Raw genomic sequence first — 17,052 nt, forward strand, 5'->3', positions numbered from 1 at the left:
TAAGCAAACAATACACGAAAAACAGAATCTGTCAAAAACAGAACGGTCTGTAGTAATCTGTAGCTAACGCAAGATCTGGAACCCCAAAAATTCTAAAATAAATTTCTGGACGTGAGGAATTTGTCTATTAATCATCTGCAAAAAGAATTAACTAAATATTACTTTCCAAATAAAAATGGCAGCAATTCTCATGAGCACTAAAGTTTCTGCTTTTTACAGCAAGATTAAAAAGACTTTCCCTAAGTCTTCCAAACGGTTCTACTTGGCACAAACACTAATTAAACACAAAAAACACAACCAAAACAGAGGCTAGATAGATTATTTATTACTAAACAGGAGCAAAAATCAAGGAATAAAAATAAAAATGGGTTGCCTCCCAACAAGCGCTATCGTTTAACGCCCCTAGCTAGGCATAAAAGCGAGGATAGATCTAGGTATTGCCATGTTTGGTAGGCAATCCATAAGTGGATCTCATAATAGATTCATAAGGTAATTTAATTTTCTTTCTAGGGAAGTGTTCCATGCCTTTCCTTAACGGAAATTGGAATCTAATATTGTCGGATTTCGGGTTCCGGCAGACCCTTGAGGTTCGAACACTGGGGTGCGCGCGGAGATTTTGCCTCCTACCTACCTGCACCCCTCCGCCTCGCTAAGATCTAAGCTATGGAAAGGACAACACAAGAGACACAGGGTTTATATTGGTTCGGGCCACTGTTGTGGTGTAATACCCTAGTCCAGTGTGTGGTGTGGTGGATTGCCTCTTGGGCTGATGATGATGAGCAATACAAGGAAGAACAGCCTCGCGAGGGTCTGTTCTTGGCTGGGGCAATGAACTGCTAGGAGGAGTTCAATCACCCTTCTATCTCTCTCTCTCTCTCTCTCCTTCTCTGATTCGATCTCGAACCCCCTACCATGTGGGTGGCTGGTCCTATTTATAGAGGCCCTGGTCCTCTTCCCAAATATCGAGCGGGAACGGGGCCAACAATGGAGGGCTAATTTGAAGGGGGATAGCTAGTACCAGCTATCCTGACAAAAGTAGTCTTCGCCTACACAAAGCTCTGGTGGTGACGCCGTCTTGGGCTCCACAATGACCTCCGTCCTGCGGTCCTCCTGGTCTTGGTCTTGTTGCACCGAAATGGCAACCTTTGCCTGATGCCTCGGTACTCCGCGGCTGCGCTTGCCCCCTTTGCACCAAAGGGGAAAGGAGGACACTGCGCGGGCTGGTGCCCGCCTGGCACCCTTGGTCGTCATGGCTTGCGTCATGGGCACCTCGTGAGGTACCCCGCCTTGATCTCTCCGCCTCCTCGCGAGCCAGCCTGATGAGGCCGTGCCTGAGGAAGCTCCGTGTCGTCCGCCCCGCGAGGCTTGGCCCCTCGTGAGGGTCTTGAGTCTGTGTTGATTAAGAAGGGCCGTGCTGCCCCCCCCCCCTTTGAGCCACGCCGCAGGCCGCAGGCAGGCAAGTCTGGGGACCCCCGTTCCCAGAACGCCGACAGTAGCCCCCGGGCCCAAGGCGCGCCCGGACTTGACCGTGTAGGGAGGCGGAAGGGCAAGAGTGAAGCACCGCGGGCCCTAACAGCCTGCGGCCTTGGGCGCCGCATGGCGGTTGATTGGACGTGGGCGGCACTGTTCCCCCACGCCCCCCTTATTTTGCGCCATGCTAGGCGGACTCGTAGTCGTACACAGCCGCTCCCCTTTTTGTTGCTCGAGCGCCCTCTGTCCTTCCTCCGCTCGAACTCCAGCTTCTGTTTTCAACCCAATCTCGAACCTCCCCCCCCCCCTTCCCATCTCCATGGCTCCGACGAAGAAGGGAAGAGGGAAGAGACCCGTGCCTCCGCCTTGCCCGCCGCTGTTGGCGGCCCCCGCCGAGGGCTTGGGCAAGGTCAGCTCAGCTCTGGCCACTATCTTCAACGAATGCGGGAGGACGACGGCCTGGCCCGTGTCCCACTTCTCCAGCGGCAGGATAGTCACCGAGGTCTCGTATTTTGCCGACGCCCTATGGGCGGGTCTGGTTCCTCCCTTTTCTAATTTCTTCAATGTCGTGCTTTCCCACTATCAGGTCCACATGATGCATATGGGTCCTGAATCCATCACCCTCCTTTCGGTCTTCGCCTTTGTTTGCGAGGCTATGATGGGCATCCTTCCTTCGGTTGCCTTGCTGCGCCACTTCTTCTCGCTGCGCCTTGTCGACCCTACCCAATGATGGGCGTGCGTGGGCTTCGTTGCCGCGTCTGAGACAGCGACCTTTGGGATTGACTTCAGGCTCCCTCTGCCCGCGGCTGGGTTCCGCGGGCGGTGGCTGTATGTGGATGCAGGGGTGCCCAGCCCCCTGCTATCGGAGCCAACTTCGCCTGATGTCCCCAATTCGGGCTAGGGCCAGGAGACGCTTGAGAGCCCCCGGCTCATCTTTGTCTGGCACCGCTTTGCGTTCTTGAGGTCGCTTGGCGTGACAGCGCCCAAGGTGGTGAAGGAGTTCCTGCTACGCCGCGTTGCTCCTCTCCAACGCCACTCCCACCGGATGTGGGTCTTCAGCGGGCGCGATGGTCGTATGAGGCTCCAGGAAGAGGACCTGACGCCTGAAGTGCTGAGGACAGCGCTCTTGACCCTGACTGGGGACCCCAACCCTGGCAGCATCCAGCAGGGAGGGGCCTTGCTGTACCTCTGCCAGAGTAGGGGCGATTTTGTGAATCAGATGCCTATCTTTGATGAGTGGGGGCCGCGCCCCGCCGGCCTCCAGGGGCCTCGAGAGAACCCAGTGATGGTGACTGCCCTTCCAGTCAGCCAAGGCGACTCTTCCTCAAGTGGCGAAGCAGGGAGGCATGAGGCGCCAGAGGCCGAGGGGGCTCCCGGCGGGGTGACAGCATCGGGCGATGCTCATGAGGGAGCAGCTCTTGGGGCCCGTGCCGCCGAGGCTGAGGGTGACAAGCAGCTGCACTCAGTGCCTGCGACTGAGGCCCCTGAGGCCCCAGCTGCTTCTCTTGGCGAGGCGATTGGCAGCGCGCATCAGGAAGGCGCCCCTGACGCAGATCGCCTTGACGCTCTGTCTTCGTCGCAGGTTGATCCCTGCGCTCAACTCTTGGGCCGCTTCCGCGTGGACTTTGAGGCCCTCCGGAAGAGAAGGGAGGCCCTGGGCGACGATTACCCTTGTCGCCTGCTGAAGCGTAGGAAGAACTTCGCCACTGATGAGTAAGCCTTCTCCTTTCCTAGCTCCCGATCCTTCTATTGCTTTTACTGATCCTTGCTCCACAGGCCCCTTCCAGCCGAGCTCATGGAGACGGCTGAGGTGCCGCCCCCCTTGGCTTCGCCCCCTCCACCGTCCTCAAGCGCTCCGAGCAGCAGAGCCCTTGTGGTGAGGGCGATCGGAGAGGTCAACCGTCCCGAGGCGCATCATGGCCCTGCGCACCTCGTGATCCTTCTTTGCGGGCCTTCTTGTGGCATAGCCAGCCTGCCGTGGGCTTCTCGCCTGGTCGTGGACTACGATTGGCTGAGGTGCTCCCTGCGCTCTTCATCTTGGGACGGGCTGGCTCCAGGCCGGGCTTCTGGCGGGGCGTGCCCGGCAGTCGCGAGGGTGCCAGCCCCCAGCCCCCTGCCCGGAGGGGGAGTGCTGATTCGTGGCCCCCGGCGCTTGCTCGGGGCAGATGATGGTGTGGAAGATGTGCTCGAGCACGCCCGGGATCATCGCACTCTTCGCCAAGGATTCCTTCGAAGGGCAGCTGACGCGGTGAGCCTGCTTGGTGAGGAGCTTGCTGATGAAGACGCGCGCCTTGAGGCCGAGGGCCTGCGCCTGGCTGCAGAGAGGCGCGAGCTGGAGGGCGCCATCGCCCTTGCACGCCGTCAGCATAATCTTGACGATGCAGAGGCCAAGGCGTCGCTGGTGGCCTCTCGGGAGGCCCGATCTTGGGCCGCTGAGGAGGCCCGGGAAGCTGACCCGCGGCGAAAGGCTGCGGAGGAGCAGGCTCGGGAGCTCCTGGCCTGGTGCCACTCACTGGAGGAGCAGGTGGAGCTGCGCGAGGCAGCCCTCGCGTCGATGAAGGTGGCTGCTGGCGACTCAGCAGAGCTCCAGAAGCGTGAGGAGGCGCTGACGCTCGAAGCCGCCGAACGTACCCGCGAGTACGAGCGTCTGGAGACGAGGGATTGCTTGGTGACGCAGGCGGAGGACGATGTCGCTGCACAGGAAGCCTGTGTCCTGGAGGAGGTCGGACGTCGGGTGGCGATGGCGCGCTTGAACCTCGAGCACGAGTTCGAGGATAGGCTGGAGTTGATCCGGGCCAAGGCTGAAGGTAGGACTGCTGCCTTGAGGGCCAAGCTGGAGGAAGCGACGCGACGGGCCGACACTTTTCGGGTCGCCCTTGAGGTAGCGCAAGGGGAGTCAACCACCTCCCAGGCCGAGGTGCTCCTTCTTCGCCAGTGGGTGGAGGAGGCTGAGGTCGTTGCGCGCCAGAATGCGGATGAGATACGTCAGCGGCGGATCCTGGAGCATGAACACGGCCCCATGCTTACCACGCTCCGTGAGAGAGCCAACACAGCCTTGGGCAACATCTGCGAGGCGTCTGTTGGCGAGCCGCACGCAGTCAACTACGTCGACAACCTTCAGTTCTTCACCGACATGGTGACGCAGCTGGAGGTGCGGTCGGTCAGGGCTGGCAGGTTGGTGGAGGAGAGGAGCCGCGCCCTGCTCGGGCGCGCCTTTTCTCGCGTCTTAAGCCATCTCCAAAACATGGATCCCCACTTCGATTTCGACGCCGCCATCGCCCCCAGTCCCCCAGGCCGTCCGAGACGACCTGGCGCACTGGGTGGAAGACAATGTGGATGCTCTTGTCAGGGCCTTCGCTTCGGACAACGACGGCGTGATTGTGGCTACCGACGAGGACGGTGTGGTGAACGGCCCTGACACCGCTGGAGGCGACGCGGACAGCGATGGCGAGTTCAGCGACGCCAGCAACGGTTCAGGTGGTGCTCCTGAGGACGCATTGGGGGATTTATCCGACTGATCGTGCGTCGTTCCTGCTTCCTTACCCTGCATGAATAGAACTCAGGTTTTGGCCTGATGGCTGTGAGAGCATTTTGGGAGGGGGAGCCCCTCATGTAAAACTTGTGTTCATCGTATTAGTAGACGCTACATTGCCCATGCGCCCGCGCCAAGTGGTTGGCTTAAGCGACGCGCTGGTCGGCTAGTTTACCTTTGTCCCGTGCGGGCCCTGAGGTAGCCTGTGGGAGGTTGTGATGTCCCAAGTGTTCCCTGATTGAATCCGTAGGACCAGCAGTAAAACACCCTCCTGAGAGGACGCGGCGGCGGCAGTCTGGGTTGCGTGCAAGATAGGCTTGACCCGGCTCGCGAGGGGCTCACGAGGGGAGGCAGCTGAGGCGAAGTGGTAACCAAAACGCGAGAAATTGCTTGAATGAGACTAAGCACCCCTTCCCTGAACACACGCAAATCTCAAATTCGAATCCAACTTGAATCCAGCGGGGGAAAGCAACAACCAAAAGGGGAAAGCAACAAAAGCAGACGAAAGGCCGCGTCCGGCACCTAATCTAGTCTAGGACGTCTTCTCACTAGCGCGGAGCTAAGTGCTGCCACTGGGCGTGGGTGGGAGCCCCAGGGCCTGAGGCCGGCACCCCTGAGACTCCGGGGCATGTACAGCCCCACTCATTATTACGTGAGAGTGTCACGGGGCGGCGAGCTTCACAGGCATTGGGCCTTCTTTACAGGTACCGGTCTTGCTTCATATCACCAGACAAGGGCCCCGCCTTGCGCCACACTCTAGTGCCATCAACGACGACCGGAAACTAGGACGCCGCCGATGGGGTAGAGCGGTCGCCAGCGGTTCCCCCGACGACCACGGGTCCTCCGCCAGGGGCAGGCCCTGAGGCACCTCCCCAGCAGAGGGCCTACCTCCTGAGAACACCTTGCTCCGAATGCCGCGGTGGTGATGTCAGATCTCGGCCCCTCTCCTGCAGCCCCCTGCGCCCTCCTCCCGAGGGGTAGGAGACTGTGGGACCGGGGCAGCTGCTCGCTGTGGCGACCTGCACCTCCTGCGATCCATGATTAGCGTATGCCTGCTCCTGAGGAATTAGCGGTACCCGATAATCGTTGCCTCCAGCGTGGCCAGTGGGACCGTCCCGGGACTACTGGAAGGGCTCAGCTTCTGGCGCCTCGTCCCCCCAGCTTGGGCTGAGGAGCGAGCCTTGTTCGCCCTCGTGAGGGTGTCCTTGGTCCATCATGAGGGGCACGTATTCTTCTGGCGCCGTTATCCCGAAGGCCATGCCGTAGTGCTCCGCGTGCCATGCAGCTCTGCTTGACACGCCCACCGTGGGGTGGTAGCGCGGCTGTCCACTGGGGCCGTGGGTCGCGTCGAGTCCTTCTTCTTCGCGGACCGGGAGCGGGGGCAGCGCCGCCGCCGGTTCGGTGCCGACAGCTTCGCCGGTGTTGGAGTAGCCTTGGAGCGGCGGGCGCGCGCGGAGCCCCCGCGCGGGCCGCCCTGGGCTTAAGATGAGAGCTGGGTGCAGAAGGGGTGAGCCCCCAAGGCGGAGAAGCCCAGGAGCTCTGGCACCCGCTCCAGCAGCATGTCACGGCTGCCCTCCAGCAGCCTGCACTGCCGCAGTTCTCATGCCACCGTGAGCGCGGCCCTCAAGTTTGCCTGCTCCCGGCGGGTGTATGGTGTCGTGGTCGCAGCGTGATTGGAGGCCCTCGCTGCCGACCGCGCCTGCCGCGGCGTGAGAGCTGTCGAAGCCTATCCGTGTCGCCCGCGGCCTGTAGCGCCCTGCGGACCGCGAGCTGCCTGGGGCACGGGGTCACCCGAGGCGAGCGGCTCTGCGCGGGCGGGCCGCGCCGCCCATGGATCTGGGTTGCCCGCCTGGTCGCCGGACATGGTGATGACGACACGATGGGGCACGAAGCGGTAGAAGGTGGATTCCGGCGCACCCCTACCTGGCGCGCCAAATGTCGGATTTCGGGTTCCGGCAGACCCTTGAGGTTCGAACACTGGGGTGCGCGGAGAGATTTTGCCTCCTACCTACCTGCACCCCTCCACCTCGCTAAGATCTAAGCTATGGAAAGGACAACACAAGAGACACAGGGTTTATACTGGTTCGGGCCACCGTTGTGGTGTAATACCCTAGTCCAGTGTGTGGTGTGGTGGATTGCCTCTTGGGCTGATGATGATGAGCAATACAAGGAAGAACAGCCTCGCGAGGGTCTGTTCTTGGCTGGGGCGATGAACTGCTAGGAGGAGTTCAATCACCCTTCTATCTCTCTCTCTCTCCTTCTCTGATTTGATCTCGAACCCCCTATCATGTGGGTGGCTGGTCCTATTTATAGAGGCCCTGGTCCTCTTCCCAAATATCGAGCGGGAACGGAGCCAACAATGGCGGGCTAATTTGAAGGGGGATAGCTAGTACCAGCTATCCTGACAAAAGTAGTCTTCGCCTGCACAAAGCTCTGGTGGTGACGCCGTCTTGGGATCCACCATGACCTCCATCTTGCGGTCCTCCTGGTCTTGGTCTTGTTGCACCGAAATGGAAACCTTTGCCTGATGCCTCGGTACTCCGCGGCTGCGCTTGCCCCCTTTGCACCAAAGGGGAAAGGAGGACACTTCGCGGGCTATCACCCGCCTAGCGCCCTTGGTCATCATGGCTTGCGTCACGGGCACCTCGTGAGGTACCCCGCCTTGATCTCTCCGCCTCCTCGCGAGCCAGCCTGATGAGGCCGTGCCTGAGGAAGCTCCGTGTCGTCCACCCCGCGAGGCTTGGCACCTCGCGAGGGTCTTGAGTCTGTGTTGATGAATATGGGCCGTGCTGCCCCCCCCCCTTTGAGCCACGCCGCAGGCCGCAGGCAGGCAAGTCTGGGGACCCCCGTTCCCAGAGCACCGACAAATATTCCCTTCCTTCATATCAATAATTGCACCAATCACTCTAAGGAGAGGTCTACTAAGAATAATAGGACATGAAGGATTGCAATCTATATCAAGAACAATAAAAAAATCTACTGCCACAAAATTCCTATTTGCAACAATAATAACATCATTAATTCTTCCCATAGGTTTCCTAATAGTGGAATCCGCAAGGTGCAAGTTTAAAGAGCAATCATCAAAATCACGGAAACCTAGCAAATCACACAAAGTCTTTGGAATCGTGGAAACACTAGCACCCAAATCACACAAAGCATAGCATTCATGATCTTTAATTTTAATTTTAATAGTGGGTTCCCACTCATCATAAAGTTTTCTAGGGATAGAAACTTCCAACTCAAGTTTTTCTACATAAGATTGCATCAAAGCATCAACGATATGTTTAGTAAAAGCTTTATTTTGACTATAAGCATGAGGAGAATTTAGCACGGATTCCAACAAGGAAATACAATCTATCAAATAGCAATTATCATAATTAAATTCCTTGAAATCCAAAATAGTGGTTTCATTAATATTTAAAGTTTTGACTTCTTCAATCCCACTTTTAACAATTTTAGCATCAAGATCTAAAGACTCCGAATTTTTGGAATGCCGTCTAGGTAAAGGTGGATCATATTCAGTCCCATCATTATCAAGATTCATATTGCAAAACAGAGATTTAATAGGGGACACATCAATAACTTTTAGATCTTCATCTTTATTATCATGGAAACTAGAAGAACACGCTTTTATAAAGCAATCTTTCTTAGCACGCATCCTAGCGGTTCTTTCTTTGCACTCATGAATGGAAATTCTCATGGCTTTGAGAGACTCATTGATATCATGCTTAGGTGGAATAGATCTAAGTTTCAAAGAATCAACATCAAGAGAAATTCTATCAATGTTCCTAGCCAACTCATCAATCTTAAGTATTTTTTCTTCAATCAAAGCATTGAAATTCTTTTGCGAAGTAATAAATTCTTTAATATTAGATTCAAAATCAGAGGGCATCTTATTATAATTTCCATAATAATTGTTGTAGGAATTACCATAATTATTAGAGGAATTACTAGGATACGGCCTAGGATTAAAGTTTCCTCTATACGCGTTGTTACCAAAATTATTCCTACCAACAAAACTCACATCCGTAGATTCATTATTATTCTCAATCAAAGAAGACAAAGGCATATCATTAGGATCAGAAGAAACACTTTTATTAGTAAATAATTTCATAAGTTCATCAATCTTTCCACTCAAAAAATTAATTTCTTCTATCGCATGCACTTTCTTATTAGTAGATCTTTCAGTGTGCCATTGAGAATAATTAACCATAATATTATCTAGGAGTTTAGTAGCTTCTCCTAAAGTGATTTCCATAAAAGTGCCTCCCACGGCCGAATCTAAAAGATTTCTAGAAGCAAAATTCAATCCGGCATAAAAAGTTTGTATAATCATCCACAAATCCAAACCATGTGTAGGGAAATTACATATCATTAATTTCATCCTCTCCCAAGCTTGTGCAACATGTTCATGATCAAGTTGCTTAAAATTCATAATATCATTTCTAACAGAGATGATCTTAGCGAGAGGAAAATACTTAGAGATAAAAGCATATTTGCGCTTATTCCACGAATCAATACTATTTTTAGGCAAAGACGAAAACCAAGCTTTAGCACGATCTCTAAGAGAAAAATGGAATAGCTTCAATTTAACAATATCATTATCCACATCTTTCTTCTTTTGCATATCACATAAATCAACGAAGCTATTCAGATGGGTAGCGGCATCTTCACTAGGAAGGCCGGCGAATTGATCTTTCATGACAAGATTCAACAAAGCAGCATTGATTTCACACGATTCAGTATCGGTAAGAGGAGCAATTGGAGTGCTAAGGAAATCATTGTTGTTGGTATTGGTGAAGTCACACAATTTAGTATTATCTTGAGCCATCGTGACAAGCAAGCAATCCAACACACAAGCAAACAAGAGACGGGCAAAAAGAGGCAAATAGAGAAAGAGAGGGAGGATGGAGAGGGGGGCGAATAAAACGGCAAGGGTGATGTGGGGGAGAGGAAAACAAGAGGCAAATGGCAAATAATGTAATGCGGGAGATCAGGGTTTGTGATGGGTACTTGGTATGTCTTGACTTGCAACGGCGCCACAAGTGACTCATTGTCGGGAGTCAAATCTTGACTTGTATTGCGCGAACCTCCCCGGCAACGGCGCCAGAAATCCTTCTTGCTACCTCTTGAGCACTGCGTTGGTTTTCCCTTGAAGAGGAAAGGGTGATGCAGCCAAGTAGCGTAAGTATTTCCCTCCGTTTTTGAGAACCAAGGTATCAATCCAGTAGGAGGCCGCGCATGAGTCCCTCGCACCTACACAAACAAATAAATCCTCACAACCAATGCGATAAGGGGTTGTCAATCCCTACACGGTCACTTACGAGAGTGAGATCTGATAGATATGATAGGATAATATTTTTGGTATTTTTATGATAAAGAGTAATAAAAGATGCAAGTAAAATAAATGGCAAAGGAAATAACTAAGTATTGGAAGATTAATATGATGGAAGATAGACCGGGGGCCATAGGTTTCACTAGTGGCTTCTCTCAAGAGCATAAGTATTTACGGTGGGTGAACAAATTGTTGTTGAGAAATTGACAGAATTGAGCATAGTTATGAGAATATCTAGGTATGATCATGTATATAGGCATCACGTCCGAAACAAGTAGACCGACTCCTGCCTGCATCTACTACTATTACTCCACTCATCGACCGCTATCTAGCATGCATCTAGAGTATTAAGTTCAAGAGAACAGAGTAACGCTTTAAGCAAGATGACATGATGTAGAGGCATAAACTCATGCAATATGATATAAACCCCATCTTGTTATCCTCGATGGCAACAATACAATACGTATCTTGCTGCCCCTACTGTCACTGGGAAAGGACACCGCAAGATTGAACCCAAAGCTAAGCACTTCTCCCATTGCAAGAAAGATCAATCTAGTAGGCCAAACCAAATTGATAATTCGAAGAGACTTGCAAAGATAACCAATCATACATAAAATAATTTAGAGAAGATTCAAATATTGTTCATGGATAAACTTGATGGGCTTGGAGAAGAGACTTAAGGAGTACATGCGTAGCGAGGATGTCGATATCGTTGGGCTGCAGGAAATGATCAAGGGGGATTTTCATTTCCACGAGTTGCTCGGAATAGACCCGTTGGAGCGCTTTGAGTGGCAACATGTTCCGGCTGTTGGTCACTCCGGTGGTATGTTGCTAGGCTTAAATTGAGCGTTGTATGAGATTATCGACTAGGACGTTGGTACGTTTTTTATTGTAGCGCACTTTAGAGTTAGGGCCTCGCGCCGCGAGCTGGTAGTCATTCAGGTCTACGGGCCGTCCGATCACTCGAGATCGGCGGAGTTCTTGGGAGAACTCCAAGCCAAAGTCAACTTGGTGATTGAGGTGATGCTTCCTGTCCTGGTGGGAGGCGATTTCAACTTGATCAGGTCGAGTGCGGATAAGAGTAACAGTAACATAAACTGGCCTCGGGTGGCTATGTTTAATGATGCGATCGCCTCGATGGCCCTTAGGGAGGTGGCTAGAACGAGCGCTCGGTTCACATGGACAAACAAACAATTAGACCCGGTACGCTCGGTGCTGGATCGTGTGTTCATGTCGCCAGATTGAGAAATGGGTTTTCCCCTCTGCACTCTGGTCGTGGAGACTCGCATTGGGTCGGACCATGTACCACTTGTGTACTCCTCGGGGGAGGACAGAGTGCGTTGTAGCCCTCGTTTTTTCTTCGAAATAGCCTCTCTCGAGGTGCCAGGTTTCGAGGAGCTTTTTAGGGAGAAGTGGTGGGCGTGCGTGAGTCAAGTGGGGCCCTAGCGTGGCCCGATGGAGTTCTGGAACATTGTCGGGGGACGGTTCTGGGCAAGCCTCAAGGGATGGGGTGCTAACCTAGGGAGGTCTGATAAAGCGCACGGAGCCGCGATCCTAGCGGGGATCGCTACGATCGATTCCCAGGCTGATATCCAGGACCTAACGGAGACGGAATGAGCCCACTGATATGACCTGGAAGGACAGGTCGAGGCGTCGTTGCGTGCGGAGGAAGAATACTGGCGTCGCCGTAGTGGTCTGAAATGGATCCTCAAAGGGGATGCTAATACCAAATATTTCCAGGCCTACGCTAATGGCCGACGTCGGAAATGCACTATTCTCAGGTTGCAATCGGAACAGGGGCTTCTGTTGCGACAAGAGGACATCTCTCGTCATATTTATGAGTTCTACATTAATTTTATGGGGACGTGTGAGGACCAGAGGGCTGGCCTGTGCGCGGATGTGTGAGAAGCCGGACAACGTGTTCTGGATTGCGAGAACAAGGGGTTGGGGCTCGCGTTCCTCCCTGAAGAAATCAATGCCGCGCTGACGGGTATGAAGGCGGACACGGCCCCTGGCCCGGATGGGTGGCCGGTGGCTATGTTTAAACGTTTCTGGCCCTTGCTTAGGGGCCCAATTTTCGAGATTTGCAACGGGTTTATGCGTGGTTCGATAGACATAGCTTGCCTTAACTTTGGAGTGTTATCGCTCATTCCAAAGGTTCAAGGGGCCGACGACATTAGACAGTTCCGTCCCATTGCGCTTATCAACGTACCGTTTAAGATTTGTGCCAAAGCGTGTGCGACTAGATTAGTTCCGATTGCCCATCGTGTGATCCATCGCAACCAATCTGCGTTCATTCGTGGTCGCAATATCCTCGAGGGCCCCCTGGCCCTTCAGGAGATAATACATGAACTCAAACGCACTAAGGAACCGGCGGTGTTGTTGAAGCTAGACTTCGAAAAGGCGTATGATCGAGTGAATTGGGATTTTCTCCGTCAGGTGCTACTCAGCCGGGGTTTCTCCGCTGTCTGGGTGCACCGCGTCATGCAGTTGGTCTCGGGAGGCCAAACTGCTATTTCGGTGAACGGAGAAGTAGGGCACTTCTTTTGGAATAAACGGGGCCTCAGACAAGGGGATCTATTTTCCCCCCTCCTGTTCAACTTTGTTGTTGACGCGCTATCCCCTATGCTAAGGAAAGCGGCTGAGGCTGGCCATATCAAAGGGTTGGTAGGCCATCTTATTCCAGGGGGAGTGACCCACTTGCAGTATGCGGATGACACGCTACTGTTGTTTCGTCCTGACCTTCATAGTATTGCTGCGGTCAAGGCGATTCTTCTCAGTTTTGAGCTCATGTTGGGCCTCAAAATTAACTTCCACATATGCAGGTGCTCTCAATGGGGATTGAGGCCGAGGAGGGAAGGAACATTGCTGATTTGCTCAACTACAAAGTGGGCAAATTCCCGTTTACTTATCTCAGCCTCCCGGCAGACACCAAACAGCCCACGATAGAGGATTGGGAGCCTCTGTGTGCCAAAGTGAGGAGTAGGGTTTGCCCTTGGCGGGGCAAATTTTTGTCGAAAGCGGCGAGGCTAGTGCTAACAAACTCCAGCCTATCCTCTTTGCCAATGTTCGCCATGGGACTGTTTCTGCTTGCAGAAGGGGTCCATGCCAAGTTGGACATGCCTCGCGCCAAGTTCTTTTGGGAAGGAACTAGCCCGAACCACAAATATCACATGGTTAAATGGGCCTGGGGGTGTCGACCCAAGGACTTGGGGGGCCTTGGGATCACCAACTCAAGATGGCTTAACATTGCGTTGATGTGTAAGTGGATTTGGAAGATCACCCAGGGGGCCTCTGGATTGTGGGTTGATCTCCTAAGGGCCAAATATTTTCCGAACAGGAATTTCTTTGAAGGGAGGGCAAGGGGCTCACCTTTTTGGAATGATCTTCAGTTGATCAAACTAGCATTTGCCATGGGGGCAAAATTCTCGATTGGGAACGGTAGGTTGGCGCGATTCTAGACTGATCTTTGGATATGTACTCAACCCCTTTGGGTCGAATTCCGGGATCTGTACGATATTGCTTTCGACACCGCGATGTCGGTGGCGGATGCGCTTGCCGCGACGCCACCCGAGATTCAGTTTAAGCGGGAACTCAATGGGCCCGAACAATCAAGCCTCGCGGCCTTGCTGCAGCTCATTGAACCAGTGGGTCTTTCGGACCAGTTTGACACGGTGAGTTGGGCGCTCACTAACTCGGGGAAGTTCTCAGTTAACTCCTTATACCGTAAGTTGTGTCGAGGGCTGACACAGCCAATGCTAGCAGGACTGTGGAAAGCGCGGATGCCTTTGAAGATCAAACTTTTCATATGGCAATTGTTTCGCGACAGGCTTCCCACTTCCCTGAACGTAGCCAAACGCAATGGACCGGCCACGGGTCCGTGTGCGTTGTGCGGGGAACCGGAGGATGCCAATCATGTGTTTTTCCGTTGCCCTCTTCCGAGGTTCGCGTGGAATGCGATCCGGACCGCGGCAGGTGTCCATTGGGACCCGCGCTCGGCTACCAAGCTCTTCAACCTCCTAGATGAGATTTAGGGTCCAGCATATCGGGTTATGTGGAGTTGTGTTGGGACACTTCTCTGGGCCTTATGGCTAACTAGGAACAAATTCACTATAGAAGGGTGTTTTCCAAATCATCCGGCTAACATCATCTTCAAATGCAACCTTCTATTGCAGCAGTGGAGTCTGTTGGGGAGGCGCATGGATGCTGAGCTGATCAAGACCGCCCAACAACGTCTGGTGCAAGTTTACGCGATGGCTAGGGAGTCATGACTTCGGCCCCTTTTGGTTGCTTGACGAGCCTGCGTGCTCTATTCGGGCCCTGCCCTGTAATCTCGTTTGCGGCTTGTTTAGTTTCGCTTGCACTTGGTGGTTGAGCCAGAATGGCTTCTGGTGTTGTATTAAGACTTGATGTGTGGTACGCTGCCGTTTGGGATTTATTAATTTAAAGCCGGACGCATCTGGCGTTTTTGTTCAAAAAAAACTTGATCATAAACCCACAATTCATCGGTCTCAACAAACACACCGCAAAAGAAGATTACATCAAATAGATCTCCACAAGATAGGGGAGAACTTTGTATTGAGATCCAAAAAGAGAGAAGACATCGAGCTAATAACTATGGACCCGTAGGTCTGAAGTAAACTACTCACACTTCATCGGAGAGGCTATGGTGTTGATGTAGAATCCCTCCGTGATCGATTCCCCCTCCGACGGAGCTCCGGAAAAGGCCCCAAGATGAGATCTCGTGGATACAGAAAGTTACGGTGGTGGAATTAGGGTTTTGGCTCCGTCCTGGTAGTTTGGGGGTACGTAGGTATATATAGGAGGAAGGAGTACGTCGATGGAGCAACAGGGGGCCACGAGGGTGGAGGGCGCGCCTGGGGGGGTAGGTGCGCCCCCCTACCTCGTGCCTTCCTCGTTGATTGCTTGACGTAGGGTCCAAGTCCTCTGGATCATGTTCGTTCCGAAAATCACGTTCCCGAATGTTTCATTCCATTTGGACTCTGTTTGATATTCTTTTTCTGCGAAACCCTAAAATAGGCAAAAAACAGCAATTCTGGGCTGGGCCTCCGGTTAATAGGTTAGTCCCAAAAATAATATAAAAGTGTATAATAAAGACCAATAATGTCCAAAACAGAATATAATATAGCATGGAACAATCAAAAATTATAAATACGTTCGAGACGTATCACCTAAGCATTACCAAATTGAATATAATGATAAAACACACTAATATTAAAGATAAGAAAAAAGAATCACTGAAAAATGTATTTTTAAAGTTAAGTTATTCACAAACTAGTGATTCACACAAATTTCAAACAATTCAAAATTTAAACTATTCAAATTTGAAAACTACCGGCACTAACAGAAAGTTTGTAAAAATTTTTACATAAAGAAAAAATATACACAAAGAAACTCTAAATACAGCAAAAAACAACTCAGAAATAAATAAAAGAAAATAAATAAAGCAAAAAAAGAAAATAAAAAAAGCCCGCCTACTAGGCCACAGCGGCGTGCATACGACTAGAAACCCAACCTGTTGTTGGGCCAGGATGCAGGCCCGCAAGGCCCAGTTGGCCCACAGGACAGCACAGAACAGGTAGGCCCAAAAGGCCTGCTTTGGAGAGGAGCTCGAAGGAGCAGCCGCGGCTGGGTTTATAAACCAGTGCGGCTACCCTTCGCTAGGCGAGTTGGGACTAAACTTTGCGCCCCTCGCCTGGCAGCGCGGACCCTTTAATACCGGCTCATGGCTCCAACCGGTACTAAAGGGTGTCTTTAGTACCGGTTGGAGCTACCAACCGGTACTAAAGGGGGTCGCTTCCCGCCGCTTGGCCTGGCCAAATTTGACCTTTAGTACTGGTTGGTGGCACCAACCTGTACTAAAGGCCCATCCTATATAAGCAGCACTTACAAATTTCGTCAGTTTTCATCTGCTTCTTCTCCTCTGCCCCGTTGCCCCCCCCCCCGGTTGCCGCCCTGTTGCCACCCCTCGTCGATGCCCCGTCCCCGTCGTCACCACCCCAGCCGTCCCCATCCCCGTCGTCACCGCCCCCCCGTCGCCTCGCCTCGCGGGTGAGCTCCTGCTTTGGCCGCCATGTCCACACACACACACACACATTGTTAATTAATTGTAAAATTGTTAGTATTTTTATGTTTTTTAGTTATAGGAATGTTAGAAAATTTTCTGTTTTTTAGTTATAGAAATATTTATAGAAATGTTAGAAATCTTTTTTAGTTATAGAAATATTAGAAATGTTATAGAAATGTTAGAAATTTTAGAAATGTTAGTTTTAGCTAGATGAATTAGATTAATGTCAAATTGTTAGACGATGATCGATTTTTTTTAGTTTCTTATAATTTTAGTTATAGAAAAATTTAGAATTTGCATATAGAATTTTAGTTATCACAATCCAATAATTTAAAAATTGTTACTTTTTGCGGGCAAACAGTATTTGCATTTGACGATGCCCGGCCCGCATCCCCGCCGTCGACCCGTTCACGACGACGTCCTGCTTCAGAGGACCCATGTCTGGGACTGGGCTCCGCCGGGCTAGCACTGGGAGGTGATACCTTCAGGGGCGCGCCGCTTGGTGAGGAACCCAGCCCCGGGTCCCGTCGTCGACCCTGGTCTCCTTTGGTGGCGTTCGCGTGGGCCACATTCGGTGCAGAGGGAGCCGGCCCAGCCGGAGGTGGTGCCTCGCCGTGTCAGGGAGGA

Source organism: Triticum aestivum, chromosome 3A (genome assembly GCF_018294505.1).
Source record: "Triticum aestivum cultivar Chinese Spring chromosome 3A, IWGSC CS RefSeq v2.1, whole genome shotgun sequence".
NCBI classification, from domain to species: Eukaryota; Viridiplantae; Streptophyta; class Magnoliopsida; order Poales; family Poaceae; genus Triticum; species Triticum aestivum.